We start from the raw sequence: 13,246 nt of genomic DNA on the forward strand, positions 1-13,246 counted from the left end.
CCGAGCCATATCCTTTATGAAAACCAGACCCCCTCGGCAGGTGTGGGTGTCTGTGCCGCCTGAGACCCTTGTGTGAACAGCCTTCTGGCAGCTGTTTTTTCCCCTTGCCACAATCAGTGCCTCCCTGTCCCCAGGCATTGCTTTCTCTGCTGGGTGCTGGGTGCTTCACTGTTTTCCTACACCTCAGTTGTCTACAGGTAAATATCTGTTCTGGAATCTAGCTGAGGTGGCATCAATAGCAGCTCTGCTGTGGCACTGCCCTCCTTCATAGGTTGTCTTTTGAGAGCAAGAGAGGTCCCTTCACATACCCCAAGAACTTACCTGCATTTGCCCACAGTCTCCATTTAGAAAATGGGAAAAGTCACGTCTGCCTACCTGCCAAGGAGATAAGAGGTAAGTTTCATGTTGAAATCCAAGCAGAAAAGTATGACCAATTCTATACCCATTGAAGACATGTATGAGGAATTAAAACAATTCTTTATGGACTGTACCTCATATAAATTCCTAGAAGTAAGTTCTAAAAAAAAAATTCAAGGAGGACTTAATAATTTTCTATAATTTAGAAAATCCTATACTGTGGAATTAAATAAAATGGCAACATAGCTTCAAAACTAAAATCAGATAAGGTAAATTGAAGTATGTGATGTATAAAAATACCATAAATTCTGACCAATATGATTTCAAAATATGGTAGATTAACATTGTAAATGCAATAAATGCCACCGTAAGAGGTTAATAGAGAAAAAATATGATTATTGCAATAGATACAGGAAACTCATGGAATAACATTCGCCATATATTTATAGGACAACTACCTCATAAACTTGAAATGACTTATCGCAACCATCTGAATTAATGTTGCTTAAACAGCATATATCTTGGCTGGTTAAAAACCAGGTAAGAATTTCCATAACATTATTGCATGGTGCACACACCATATTGGGTGTGAACTATCATAAAGTTCACCCAACTATAAAGGTATATAATTGATGATTTATTAAATTGACACTGTGTGCAACCATCAGCATGATCTCACTTAAAAATATTTCTCTCGCTGAAGTCCCCTCCTGCCCATGTCCATCCCTACTCCCATCTCCAGCCCTAAGCAATACTGCTCTGATACTCTGTCTGTATAAATTTCCCATCTGTGTAAGAGAAATGGAATCATGCAACATATTATATTGGGAGTCTGACTTCTTTCATTTAGATACTATTTTTGAAGTTAATTGATACTTTAGCATGTGCCGGTCATGTGTTTTCCTTTTCATAGATTCATAGTCCATTGTGTGGATATATAAACAGTGTTTATTCATTCATCAGTTGATGGACATTTAATTATTTCTGGTTTTTGTATTATGAATAATGCTGCTTTGAGCATTCATAATACAGTCATGTAATATATAATAACATTCTGGTCAATGATGGATAGCGTGTCTGATGGCAGTCCCATAGGATTATACTAGAGCTTAAAAAGTCCTATCACCTAGTGTCTTGTAGCTGTCACAAGTGTGTAGTGTAACACATTACACAGGCATCAGTGATGATGCTGATGGAAAGAAATCTACTGGTTTTCCAGTTATGTTAAAGTACTATATAGAACATACAACTATGTGGAGTATATAATACTTGGTAGTGAAAATAAATGACTGTGTTCCTGGTTTATGTATTTACTGTACTATACTTTTTATAATTCTTTGAGAATATATTCTATCTGCATGTTAAAGAAAACCACTTATCCGTAAAACAGCCTCAAGTAGGTCTTTCAGGATGTACGCAAGGTGTTATTATCATAAGAGATGACAGCTCCGTGTGTGTTTCTGCCCCTTCCAGTGGGACAAGATGTGGAGTCGGAAGACAGTGACGTTGATGATCCTGATCCCGTGTAGGTCTAGGCTGATGTGTGTGTCTGAGCCTCAGCTGTTAACAAAAAAAGTTTAAAATTTAAAACTTAAATTTTAAAGTAGAAAAAATATAGAATAATATTTTAAAAATTTGCACAGCTATACAATATATGTTTTAAGATAAGTGGTATTACAAGAGTTGTTTTTTAAATTTTTAAAGTTTATACATTTTAAATGTTACAGTAGGCTAAAGTTAAGTGTTGAATAAATAAAAATATATTCATATAAATTTAGAGTAGTCTAAAGATACAATGTTTATAAAGTCTATAGTAGTGTACAGTAAGGTCCTAAGCCTTCACGTCCACTCACCATTCACTCACCGAATCACGCAGAGCAATGTCCTGTAAGTTCTGTTCATGGTAAAGTGCTCTATACAGATGTACTAATTTTTATATCGTATACCATATTTTGTTGTAGCTTTTCTATATTTAGATTTTAGACTGTTTTGTAACCTTTGCCTGCTGTATTCAGTACAGTTACATGATGTACAGTTTGAAGCCCAGAGCAATTGGCTGTATCATACAGTCTAGGCGTATAGGGGCCTTTGCCATCTAGGTTTATGTAAGCACACACTATGATGTCTGTGTAATTACTACATCACTTAATGATGCATTTCTCAGAACACGTCACTGTCATTGAGAGACACATGTCTGTACAAATGACTTTGGAGAATATGCTTTCAGTTCACTTGGAGCATTTCCTGGGTGTGGATTTGCTGGACCAAATGGTAAGTTCAAATTTAATTTTTTTTTAGAAACAAGAAAGCTGTCTTCTAAATTAGCTGTGCCAATGTACATTCCTACCATGCTGCATAGTACCAATTTCACTGTACACTGTATGGTAAGCCCCAGCATGTAAGAAATGAATAAAGTAACACGTGTAAAGATTAGTATAAAGCAAATGAGATTATTATTGTTATTGTCTTTGTCAAATCCTCAAAATAATTAAGAATATATTTTTATATAAATGTGCTTGGCAACATAGCTGAAAACAACATTAGTAGTTGTATACTTTTATCAGTAACCAAGACAAATTTTAAGGGAGAAAAACACTTGTAATAACAAAATGTCAGAATTAACATACAAATTCTGCATGACATTTTTGGCAGTTTAATCAGGGCAATGTTTTGTAGACAAATGAACAGCTTAAGGGTCCCATCAGTGTCCAAAAGGCCGAGTGCTGGGCCGGGTGCTGCCATGTCCCCAGTTTCCAACTGCACCTTACAAGACTGATTAGCACCAGCCTATAGTGATTTGTATCCCATCTTCTCTGCGTATGAATTTGATTATTCTAGGCACTTGATTTTAGTAGGATCATACAATATATTCCTTTTGTTTCTGGCTTATTTCATTAGGCATAATGTTTTCAGTGTCCATCCGCATCATACCATGTATCAAAATTGTTTTTTAAAGATGGATGATGTACAATTGCATGTATGTACCACCTTGTTTTTATACATTCATTTGTTCATTGATAGTTGGATTATTTCCATCTTTTGGCTCTTGTGGAATAGTGATGCTGTAAATGTTAGTGTACAAATATCTGTTTGAGTTCTGTTTGCCATTCTTTTTGTTATATATCTAGTAGTAGAATTCCTGGGTCCAATGGTAGTTCTATGTTTAACCTTTGGAGCAACTGCAAACTGTTTTTCACAGTGATTGCAACTTTATGCATTTCTACCAGCAATGTATCACAGTTACAATTTCTTGTCAACACTTATTTTCCTTTAAAAAAATTATCCGGGCCGGGCGCGGTGGCTCAAGCCTGTAATCCCAGCACTTTGGGAGGCCGAGACAGGTGGATCACGAGGTCAGGAGATCGAGACCATCCTGGCTAACACGGTGAAACCCCATCTCTACTAAAAATACAAAAACTTAGCCAGGCGTGGCGGCGGGTGCCTGTAGTCCCAGCTACTCGGGAGGCTGAGGCAGGAGAATGGCGTGAACCCGGGAGGCGGAGCTTGCAGTGAGCTGAGATCCGGCCACTGCACTCCAGCCTGGGTGACAGAGCAAGACTCCATCTCAAAAAAAAAAAAAAAAAAAAAAAATTATCCGGCTGGCGCGATGGCTCACGCCTGTAATCCCAGCACTTTGGGAGGCTGAGGCAGGTGGATCACGAGGTCAGGAGATTGAGACCATCCTGGCTAACGTGGTGAAACCCCGTCTCTACTAAAAAATAGACAAAAATTAGCAAGGCATGGTAGCGGGCACCTGTATTGTTAACTTTCAGAAGTTCTCTAAAGATGCTGCTTCAGATATGTTTTCTGCAAATATTTCCCCCAGTGTGTAGCTTACCTATTCCATTTTGTTGGATTGTTATTTGGTAAGCAGAACATTTCAAAATTTAATGAAGTCCAATTTATCAATTTTTTGTTTTACCAATAGTGGCTTTTTCTTTTTTGGTTTTGTTTTTGACAGATCTCACTCTGTCCCCCAGGCTTGATTGAGTGCAGTGGCACAGTCACTGCTCACTGTGGCCTTGACCTCCTGGGCTCAACTGATCCTCCTGCCTCTGGCTCCCAAGTAGTTGGGACCATGGTCGCATGCACCACTGCATCCGGCTACCTTTTATTTTTTGTTAGAGATGAGGTTTGTCTCTGTTGCCCAGGCTAATCTCACACCTCTGGGCTAAAGCAATCTTCCCGGCTCCACCTCCCAAAGTGCTGGGATTACAGGCGTGAGCCACCACATCCAGCCAGTGTTTTTTGCACCATCTCCAAGAAATCTGTGTCCACCCTAAGTTGTAAGGACAGTTCCTTCTTTTTTTCTAGAAGCCTTATGGTTCTGGCTCTTTTATGGGGGCCTATGACACATCTTGAATTCCTTTTGCAGGTGGTGTGAGAGGGGACTGAGGTCCATGTTTTTCTATGTGAATATCTAGTAGTTCCAGCTCCGAGTGTCACCACTGGGTTAACTTAGACTCTCAGTCAGTATTCCTTTTTTAAAAAAATAATTCTTCACAATTATGTCTATATAATTACACAGAAGTAACTGAAGAGCATTCTGAGCTGATATTGAATGATAGCTAATCAATTAATACCTTATACTGGTAATACATGCATGTGGTTTTAATTAAAATTAAAAGGTGTGAAATTCAAAAGGTACAAAAAAGATCACAGGAAACATTTCAATTTCCTTTCCATTTCTGTTTCATATCCCCAGTGCCATCCACCAAGGCAAATGCTGTGGGCAGTTTTCGGAGCAACTTAAAAAGCCGGACTCCATGAAACCCAATACTGAGGTTCTGGTTGAGGCCTGAGAGTCTGGGAGTGTGTGTGTGTGTGTGTGTGTGTGTGTGTGTTAAAGGTGCAAAGTACGAGGTAGGTATTGCAAACAACTCCAGCTCATCCTCAGGGACTCACCTGAGACATTATAAGGAGTGCCTAAGAATTTTAAAAGGGCTTATTTAATTCTCTCTTTCCATCTTATGCCGGTAAAGAGAAATATTGTACGACTGAGTTTTAGGTTCACACATAAGGTGAAGTGGTAAGCTTGTTTCTTTCGTTTTTCTTCTTTCTGTTTTGTCAATATTTATGGACCAACCCATCAGATTCCATGCCCTATAGGAACATCAGAAATTGCAAATTTAAGAGGAAAAGGTGGAGGAGCTCAGGAAGACAATAACTAGGATACATTTCTTACTGGGTAAAAATTACTCCTGGGAAGCAGAGGTTTTGGTGAGCCGAGATCGCGCCATTGCACTCCAGCCTGGGCAACAAGAGCGAAACTCTGTCTCAAAAAAAAAAAAAAAAAAAAAGAAAGAAAGAAAGAAAAAAAAGAAATGACGTGACCTTGAACAATTTTCTTAACTTCTCTAAACCTCTATCTTCAGCTTCAATAAAATAATTTTACCTCCAAGATTGCATTAAATGGAATCCCAAACAGTTGACAAATATTAGGGGCCCAACAGCTGTGCGCTCCTACTGCCGCCCCACTTTACCCCAAGGGAGAAGCGCAAGACATCCAGAAAAAGCCTGTTGATCCCTACACCTCAGCATCCTGTGTTCACACAAGGCGCAGTGGTATCCAGACTTACCGAGGTCACCCAAATATAAGACAAGACATGTTTTGATTTTTCAACTTAGGTACACATGGCTTCTAACGTTCACCATATATGATCCATAATTTAGAAGAGATTTTCCTGCACTACCCCACGGTTCTATTTTAGCAGACTTAGATGTGCCATAATAGCTCACTCTCTTAAGCCCCCTTCAGTATCAAAAACAAAACTTTAATCTGTAACACAGTTATCAGCAGTGAAAGTGGAAAAGGTACCTATGAGTCAAAATGACCCTCTGCCCCGCCCCGCCCTACCCTACAAAAAGCCGTTCAGGAGTATTTGGGCTGGTTATGAGAAGTTTGTATTCCCAGGGACAGACAAATGTCTACCCTGGTTAGAAGCTGTGCTGCTCAGCCTCCAGGGTAGAAAGTTCCCCACACCCTCTACCGAAGGAGAAGAGAAGCAAATGGGGTGGCCAGGCTCCAGAATGTGGACTGTTTAGTGTGGTTTCTGCAGTCCAGGTCACCACCATGGGTGAAGCTCTTCCTTCCTTCTTTTCCACCCAAGTGGCCGAGGTCCTACGGCTGCTGTAGGGCCTTTTCCCTAGGATGAGTCAGTCCAGCCATTCCCCTTCCTTTTTTTTTTTTGAGACGGAGTCTCGCTCTGTCACCTAGGCTGGAGTGCAGAGGCGCAATCTTAGCTCACTGCCACCTCCGCCTTCAGGGTTCAAGCAACTCTCCTGCCTCAGCCTCCCAAGTACCTGGGATTACAGGCGCCCGCCACCACGCCCAGCTAATTTTTATATTTTTAGTAGAGAGGGAGTTTCAACTTGTTGGCCAGGCTGCTCTCGAACTCCCGACCTCAGGTGATCCACCTGCCTCGGCCTCCCAAAGTGCTGGGATTACAGGCGTGAGCCACCGTGTCTGGCCCAGTCAGCCCAGCCATCCTGACTTTTTGTTCTGGCAAAATTACTCTCTTCCACGTCTACCTTCCAAGTAGCTAAATCAGAGATCTGGCCCTTGGGGCAGGCTTGAAGAATCCCTGCTTTTGGTCCTCAAGAGGTCCTACCAGGGTCTGGGACAATTCCAAGACTTGTGTTCTTAAAGAGGAAAGAAACCTCACATACATGGCTCTCGCAGAGCTCAGGCCAGCCCGTATTGGAGGCAAGGCTTGGGAGGCGGCCCTAAGGTTTGGGTGTGCCGTCTATGATAACAGCTAAGAGATCTGAAGCGAGCTGTCTGGGTTCAAACCTCAATTCCAACAGCACTGGCTGTGTGATGTTAGACGACGTCCCCAGCCTCTCTGTGGTTCCGTTTCCTCACTGTAAAAGGGTCACAATAATAGAGCTGCTCTAAAAATTAAGTGAATTAGTGCATATAAGGTGTTCAGAACAATGCTTGGCACATGGAGGAGTTCAACAGACACATACTGAACAGAGTAACTTAGCAATTAGTAAATATACTCATGCAGGCCAGGCGCGGTGGCTCACGCCTGTAATTCCAAAACTTTGGGAGGCCGAGGCGAGAGGACCACTTGAGCCCAGGAGTTTGAGACCAGTGTGGGCAACACAGCAATATTCCATCTCTAAAAACGTGTTTGTGTAACATATATGTATATATACACTCATATATTCACTGTGTATTTATATACAAAATAGCTGAAACACAGACTTAACTATTCACAATGGTTACTTCTAGAGAAGAGGGAATGCAAATTTCAGCTTTTTACCCCACATATATATTCTTGTATCATCTGAAATATTTAAGCAATTGTAGGTATAAATTTGCCCCAAAACACATAGCAGAACAATGTAGTTTTGACTCAAAAATCTTCAAATCATCATGGAATTGTTCTGTGAAAGTAAAGTTATAGAGACGAAAAGTCTCCCTCCAGCCTAAATGCTCTTTCATATGACCTGTATTACACAAAGCAATGCAGACACCCCAATCCTTTCCCCACTGTCACAAGAATTTTTCAGTGAACTGTATTCCCCTTTACAAACTAGATGACAGTTAAGAGTTACCAGGCAAGAACGTGGATCCAGTTCTGCTTTTTCAAAGCCCAGTGTTCCTCACATAATAGCAATGCATTCTTCAACCGGTGCCTTTGGCTAAATGTAAACTGCCCCCAACACCTGAGCTCTCTGTTGTACACAACTCAGCGTGGCCTGGGAGAAAGCAGGTACAAATTTCACTTACTCAGTAACAACACATCCCACCTGATTCCTCTGCTGGGCTAGTTCTCAAGTCATCTTTTTCTAAGCTCTTTCATTTAGCTCTACCACACGTACCTAGGCTGAGTAAAATACTTTACCAGGTTTTTTTTGAGATGGAGTTTCACTCTGTCACCTAGGCTGGAGTGCAGTGACGCCATCTCAGCTCACTGCAACCTCCGCCTCCCAGGTTCAAGCGATTCTCCTGCTTCGGCCTCCCGAGTAGCTGGGACTACAGGCGTGCACCACCACACCCAGCTAATTTTTGTATTTTTAGTAAAGATGGGGTTTCCCCATGTTGGCCAGGCTGGTCTCAAACTACTGACCTCGTGATCCACCCACCTCGGCCTCCCGAAGTGCTGGGATTACAGGCATGAGTCACTGCGCCAGGCCTACTTTACCAGTTTTATTCCTGAATGAAACCTGTTATTACTATCAATAATGTCAATCAGTGCCATTTCATTCACCGTATGCCACACACGTACAAAACAGTTCATACTCGCTCCACCTGTCTGCTCTTCTGCAATGGCCACAGTGTTCCCCATCTTACATGAGAGGCACAGACAAAGACAATGACTTCTCCAAGGTTCTGTAATTCACAATCAGTGGCAGAACCAACATGCCCAACCAGGTCTGGCCAAGGCCTGTGTTTCAGCCACACCACCTGGTTGCTGCCCCTAAGGCTCAATGGGCAAGTAACAGATCAATTGCAGAGGCTTCAGAAATGCCCTCCGCCATGGTACAATGGACGGTTCGCTCTCAAGAGGGGAGGCGGGTGGGAATCAGCACACAGTTCTGCTAGGTTTCTCATGCAGGGCACAGACTATGTATTTTGTGCCTTGCTTTGCAGGTGAAACGTCTCCTGCCCCCTGTACAACAGCTTTCTTTGTCCTCTCCACATAAAAGTACCACTGAGTTCCTCAGGGGCGGGCAGTGATCACCGCCCTGTGCCACACCTGACTGATGTCCCAACAGGTGGACACACAGGCTCTTATGACCCAGGCTGCCCCCATCTGCTAAGCATCGAAAACTACACACAGGATTTGCAGAACATGAATGACATGGAGGTGACTGCTTTTTCTCCGTTGAAAACTTACTGCATTGTCCTAAAACAGGGAATTCAGGAAAAGCTGAACATTTGAGGGTGGCTGGCTGTAATCTTCAGCTGCTGAGAAAGCCTCAGCCGCTCGGTTCCACTGTGGAAATCCAACTCCTCCCTCAAAGTCCAACTCAAGTACACCTCCTCTGCGGTGCCTGCCCCTTCCTCCCTTTCAGAAGCACGTGTTCCCTCTGCAGTCCCAGAGCATTCTATCGCCACCTCTGGAGCCACAGTCCCAGCCTACAGCCAGCTCAGTGCACAGCTGCCTCTCCCTGTGTGTACCTGCAGGCCCCACCTGGGCTGGAAGGCTGCCTCCTCCTCCTCCGCCCAGAGGCGGCACTCAGGAACTACTGAATGAGGGAGGGAGTGGATGAGCAAGATCAGCCAAGGGCCACAGGGAGTGGCGGGCAGCTCCCAGCAGGAACAGCCCCTGCCCTGCCAATCCGGACGTGCTGGCTCTGTTCTCAGCAGGGCCGCTAAAAGCTCCGTTATAACAGCTCCAGGCCACAACGGTCAACTTGGTGTCAGGCCCTAGAGACACCAAAACTCCTAACAAATAAAGAGGCCGCGTATGCAGCATGCTGGTTAAAAGCACAGGCTTCGAAGTCAGAGCTTGAATTCCACTTATTACGTGACCTTGAGCAAGTTACTCAATGCATCAGTCTCATTTTGTCACCGGGAAAATGAGGACATTATCTGCCACACAGTGTTGCTGAAAAAGTAAGAGAGGTGACAGACGCAAAGTGCTTGGCACTTACCCACTCTTACTGGTTTATTACAAAGAAGAGAACACGGGGCCGGGCGCGGTGGCTCAAGCCTGTAATCCCAGCACTTTGGGAGGCCGAGACGGGCGGATCACGAGGTCAGGAGATCGAGACCATCCTGGCTAACACGGTGAAACCCCGTCTCTACTAAACAATAAAAACTAGCCGGGCGAGGTGGCGGGCGCCTGTAGTCCCAGCTACTCGGGAGGCTGAGGCAGGAGAATGGCGTAAACCCGGGAGGCGGAGCTTGCAGTGAGCGGAGATCTGGCCACTGTACTCCAGCCTGGGCGACAGAGCGAGACTCCGTCTCAAAAAAAAAAAAAGAGAACACGGGAACAGCCAAATGCAAGAGATGCACAGGGCACACCATGGGGCAGAGAGGTCAGGGCTCCCCTGCCGTCCCTGGAAGTGCCACCTCCCCAGCACCAAATGAGTTCACCAAACCAGAAGCTCTCCAAACCCAATATTTAGAGGGTTTTATGGAGCTTTCATAACATAGACATGATTAAGTCATTGGCCACCCGTGACTAGCTCAATCTCCAGCCTGTCTCGTCTCCCCTCCCAGAGGTAGGGGTGAGGCTGATATGTCCAACTCTTTACTCATGACTCATCTTTCTGGCAACCAGCCCTAATCCTGAACCTGTCCAGGGGCCCGAAGCCACCTGTCATCTCATTATCATACAAAAGACACTCCTATCACCCCAGAGATTCCAAAAGTCTTAGAAGCTCTTGTGTCAGGTATTGAAACCTAATACCAAATATTATAACCAATGATGTTCCTATCACTCAGGAAATTACAAGGGTTTTAGAAGCTCTGGGCCAAAAATCAGGAAGAATACTAAATAGACACAATATTGTATGTATCCCACTATCACAATAATTTTTTTTTGAGACAGTCTACCTCTGTTGCCCAGGTTGGAGTATAGTGGTACGATCTCAGCTCACTGCAACCTCCACCTCGTAGGTTCAAGCAATTCTTGTGCCTTACCCTCCTGAGTAGCTGGGACTACAGGTATGCGACACTACAACTGACTAATTTTTGTATTTTTTAGTAGAGACGGGGTTTCACTGTGTTGGCCAGGCTGGCCTTCAACTCCTGGCCTCAAGTGATCTGCCTGCCTCAGCCTCCAAAAATCTGCGATAAGTCACGAGCCACCATGCCTGGCCACACTACCACAATAATTATACTGAGAGGATGGGGGAGAAAAACGTGGGCAACAGGAGGAGCGGGGAGGGTAAGCAACCTGAATCCTTGTCTTCCACAGTAGGACATCTCCCTGTCTTTCACACAATCTAGAAGAACGAGCTAAAACATAAACACAGTAACCTCCAAGGAGCATGGATCAGGGTGGAGAAGGGTAAAGTAGGGGATTGCTGGGCTTTGTTCTAAGCCTTGTTAATTTCTGACTCTTGGAGCTGTATGCCTGTACACCTTTGCTAAAAATGAGTATTTACCTGTAATCCCAGCACTTTGGGAAGCCAAGGTGGGCGGATCATGAGGTCAGGAGATCGAGAGCATCCTGGTTAACACGGTGAAACCCCATCTCTACTAAAAATACAAAACACTAGCCGGGCGAGGTGGCGGGCGCCTGTAGTCCCAGCTACTCGGGAGGCTGAGGCAGGAGAATGGCGTAAACCTGGGAGGCGGAGCTTGCAGTGAGCTGAGATCCGGCCACTGCACTCCAGCCTGGGCGACAGAGCGAGGCTCCGTCTCAAAAAAAAAAAAAAAAAAATCAGAAACACCCACATGATAAAATGAGGTCCTGGTTGGTTTTAAACTACTTGGTGACCACCATCAGTTGTTTTCTTGACCACGGGATGCACCTAATTCCTAACTATGAACAAAGGTACAAACACTGTTTATTGGGCTTTTGGCCTCAGCCTTGAAACAATCGGATTCTCTCAAACTCAGGAATGTGAATCGCTGTTGGGTGGATGCAGCTGTTTCCATTCTAGAAATGGACCTGGAATCATGTACTTTTCACCCATGAAGAGTCCTTCGTGTAAAACTTGAAAAGGCAAGGTCCCAAATTCCCCATATGGGTGTTTCTTCCAGTAGAGGAATTACTCTAATGACTTCTTAGCAAAACTTACATAATCAGGGCAGGCCATCAAAATACTCCAGAACACAAAGTTTAGCTCCGTTTCTGATGGACCTGTCTCCACTGTTATCAGTCTCACCAACAGCCTCACATCAAGTCAGAGGAACGGTTTTTTCATTTAAGAAGGATCTTCATGACTGGGTGCAGTGGCTCACGCCTGTAATCCCAGCACTTTGGGAGGCCAAGGTGGGCGGATCACGAGGTCAGGAGTTTGTGACCAGCCTGGCCAACATAGTGAAACCCTGTCTCTACTAAAAATACAAAAATTAGCCAGGCTTGGTGGCACGTGCCTGTAGTCCCAGTTACTCAGGAGGCTGAGGCAGGAGAACTGCTTGAACCCGGGAGGTGGAACTTCTGGCAAGCCGAGATCGCGTCACTGCACTCCAGCCCAGGCAACAGAATGAGACTCCGTCTCAAAAACAAAAAAAAAAGAGGGATCTTCATGTTCCTGCCAATTTGTAAAAAAAAAAAAAAAAAATTGGTATCTGTTAACCAGAGGCAATAAAAAGCACCTCCCAGGCTGCTGTAGTAAGTGGATTGGTAACTGTGGTGGGAGATTCCAACCCCCGAGACCTGTGACTATGTCACACAGCTAAAGGGCTTTGCCACAGGCCTTAGGAGGAGTATCCTGGGCTATCCAGGGAGGTCCAATCTAATCCCAGGAGCCTCGAAGAGCATAGAACTGGCCAGGCGCGGTGGCTCACGCCTGTAATCTCCACACTTTGGGAGACCAAGGCTGGCGGATCACGAGATCAAGAGATGGAGATCATCCTGGCTAAAATGGTGAAACCCCATCTCTACTAAAAATACAAAAATTAGTCGGGCGTCGTGGCGGGCACCTGTAGTCCCCGCTACTCGGGAGGCTGAAGCAGGAGAATCACTCAAATCTGGGAGGGTGGAGGTTGCAGTGAGCTGAGATCATGCCACTGCACTCCAGCCTGGGCAACAGTGCGAGACTCCATCTCGAAAAAATATTTTAAAAAGGGCATAGAACTTTCTCCGAGTGGAAAAAGAGAAATGTACACAGGGGAACTGGAGAGCCTAACCAGGTCCCTGGCCTAGCTAGTCCTGAGCTGATGGGACCACGTGCAAAGACCAGATAGAGGCCTCAGGAGCTGAGGGTAGCCCCCATCAGATGGCCAGCAAGGGAACAGACACCTCAGTCCTGC

The 13,246-nt window shown here is 44.5% G+C and overlaps 1 protein-coding gene across 7 annotated transcripts in view; it reads right to left on the reverse strand.

The window, feature by feature from the left end:
- LOC114673814 (uncharacterized) overlaps nt 1-13,246 on the reverse strand; it is a 102,680-nt gene that overhangs the window by 37,206 nt on the left and 52,228 nt on the right. For all 7 annotated transcript variants that reach the window (XR_013408396.1, XR_013408399.1, XR_013408392.1 and 4 more), the window contains one exon: nt 322-1,917. The gene's annotated coding sequence lies outside the window, so the exon portion shown is untranslated. The remainder of the gene's footprint in view (nt 1-321; nt 1,918-13,246) is intronic.

The sequence above is a fragment of the Macaca mulatta genome, chromosome 18, assembly GCF_049350105.2.
Source record: "Macaca mulatta isolate MMU2019108-1 chromosome 18, T2T-MMU8v2.0, whole genome shotgun sequence".
Taxonomy (NCBI): domain Eukaryota; kingdom Metazoa; phylum Chordata; class Mammalia; order Primates; family Cercopithecidae; genus Macaca; species Macaca mulatta.